Below are 2500 nucleotides of genomic sequence, written 5' to 3'. Positions count from 1 at the left end.
AGAGGCGAGGTTCAGCAAGAATGGGTTTGTCAGTAAGGTCAATTAGTGTAGATAGTGCACGAGCTTGAGATTCTGATGTAACTGTACCAAGGTGTGAACGATCAAAGTGAATGAGAAAGGTAACTTTGCCTATTTTTTTCGGAGGCACTGTTGAAAGATGTCAGAAAGATTGCTGAGCTGTACAGTCAGTAGAACGACGAGGGCGAGAGGAAGATGGGGTGGTGTAGAGTGTAGTTCTGTGTGTGTGTGGGGGGGGGGGGGGAAATAAGAAAGAACAGTAGTAATAAGGGAAGAGGGGGTAGACACTGAAGAGGACTGTGCAGTATGAGATGAAGAAGAGAATATTCGGAGAAAGGAAGGAGTGCATTCTGGAGGTTGAGTAATAACCTTGGTGGGTGCTTCGGAATGGATAGAGTTGTCAGTAAACGTCGAGGAGGGGGTATAAGCATCAGTGGTAGAAGCCATAGTCAAAGGAGGTGCAGGGGTCAGTAAACCATCAAAATCGAAATCAGATAGGCTAGATAGGCTAGCTGACGAAGGGGTAAGCCTTAATGCTTCTATTAAGGGTAAAGAATCTTCATTATTGGCCATGGTGAGCCTGAATAAAATAGGGTAAAGAAACGGTCTACCGCTCAGGGTCCACATACGGGGTAAGGGCTAGGCAATTAGCCAAGTGAATACCATACCCATGACTCCCGGAGGACGTTCACGACTGATATAAAGCCAGCCTTTCATTCTTTCAGCACAGTTTTCACACCTTAGGAATGGAACGGAAGAAGGGGATGACGATGCGAAAGGAAAGGAAGAGAAATAAAGACCAAGTAAAATTAGTTGCGGCGTGAGCTGAGGTCCATGGCAGGAGGAATCCCTACTTTGGGCTCGAGTCTCCGTCTCCCGAGCCCCCACAACAACGAGAAGGTATTGGGAGGGTGGATGGTAAAAGATTGTCCCCATAGCGTGAAGCAATGGTTATTAGGAAGCAAGGGAATATCACAGAGGTGATTAATCCTCTGCTTCCTGTTGTACTCAGTAATACAAAGGATTGATGAAAAGTAGACCAAGTCCTTTATTAAGGTTTCTTGGAGCATAATGGCTATGTTCCTAGTTTACACAACCCTTTCTAGTATGTTAAATTTGTGCACCATCACTTCATTCTGAATTGGTTACATCTGTGGTAGTTTGTTTAGATCGACTGCATGATGGTTTTCTGGAGTTTCTAGTTCTGCACTCTGGCCTATTTTGAGGGCGTGGAGGACGTAGCATTGGTGATATTTATCTGCCTCGGGCATAAACCTCAGGTGGGAAGTCAGGGTGGGGGTTTGGAACATCTGTTCTCTGCGTCAGGATGGTCAGTTGCCGCTACTGTCGAGGGGACTGGGGAGGCTGAGAGTTGATATGACTGCTCTCTCGGAGGCGAGAAAACCTGGCAGCGGCATGATCAGTGTAGGTGGCTACATCCATTACTGGTCGGGCCGCAGCGACAGTCACCATCTCCAGGGAGTAGCCATGGCCATCTCCAGCAGACTCCAACCATCGGTAGTGGAGATTACTCCAGCCGATGACTGTATAATGGTATTGAGACTGAAGCTAGCATTTGGCTTCATGTCTCTTATTGCTATGTACGCTCCTACCGATGTTTGTAAACTCGACATGAATGAGATGTTCTACGCCGAACTTGTAACTGTGGCAGACAGGTGTCCCCAGCTAGATATTCATATTATTATTGGTGACTTCACTGCTGTGTCTGGCTGTGATCGAGCTGGCCATGAGATGTCTGTCGGTCCCCAGAGTTTCGGGAGCTGATGCCGGTAGCAAGAATAGCCTCCTTTTCCATGAATTTGCAAGGTCCCAGAAACAGGATTTCTGGCTTCTGGTACCAGTACTTGGAACCACATCGTTGGACATGGTACAGTGATGCAGGTAATGCAGCCAAGGAAATCGACCTCATACTCGTTAATACTCACTGGAGGATCCTCCAGAACTGCAGGGTGTATAGAAGTGCCGAGTTCCGTGGTACTGACCATAGATTGGTTGTGGCTACCCTCTGGGTCCACTTCAAAACTCACCAGTGGTCCAATGACCACCCAAGGGTGTTACATTTGGACAGGCTGAGGGGGAGGGAGAGTGCCCGGGGTTTGCTGAGGCAATCTCTGGTCGTTTCACAGCGCTCGATAATCTGGCGGACCTTTACTTCTGTGGGATACCTTCAAGCATGGAACGCTTGATGCAGCTCAAGAATCGATTGGTGAACGCCCGAGAACAAGACAGAATTTTATCTCACAGGAGACACTGGAAGTCACAGATGATTGTCGTGCGGTTCGTCTGACAGGGGATCAGGATTTGAACCGTTTTCAGGTGAACAGAACTCAGTCACTGTTAAACAGGAACAAGGAACAGTTTATTAGAAATCTTGCAGAGGAAGTAGAAGGCCATTTCTTAGTATATGACCTTCGTCCTGCATACCAAGCCCTGAGAAAGCTAAACTACAAGCCCTCTTCAC

Source organism: Penaeus vannamei, chromosome 18 (genome assembly GCF_042767895.1).
Source record: "Penaeus vannamei isolate JL-2024 chromosome 18, ASM4276789v1, whole genome shotgun sequence".
NCBI classification, from domain to species: Eukaryota; Metazoa; Arthropoda; class Malacostraca; order Decapoda; family Penaeidae; genus Penaeus; species Penaeus vannamei.
The sequence above is the reverse complement of the archived record's forward strand: the minus strand, read 5'-3'. Positions refer to the sequence as shown.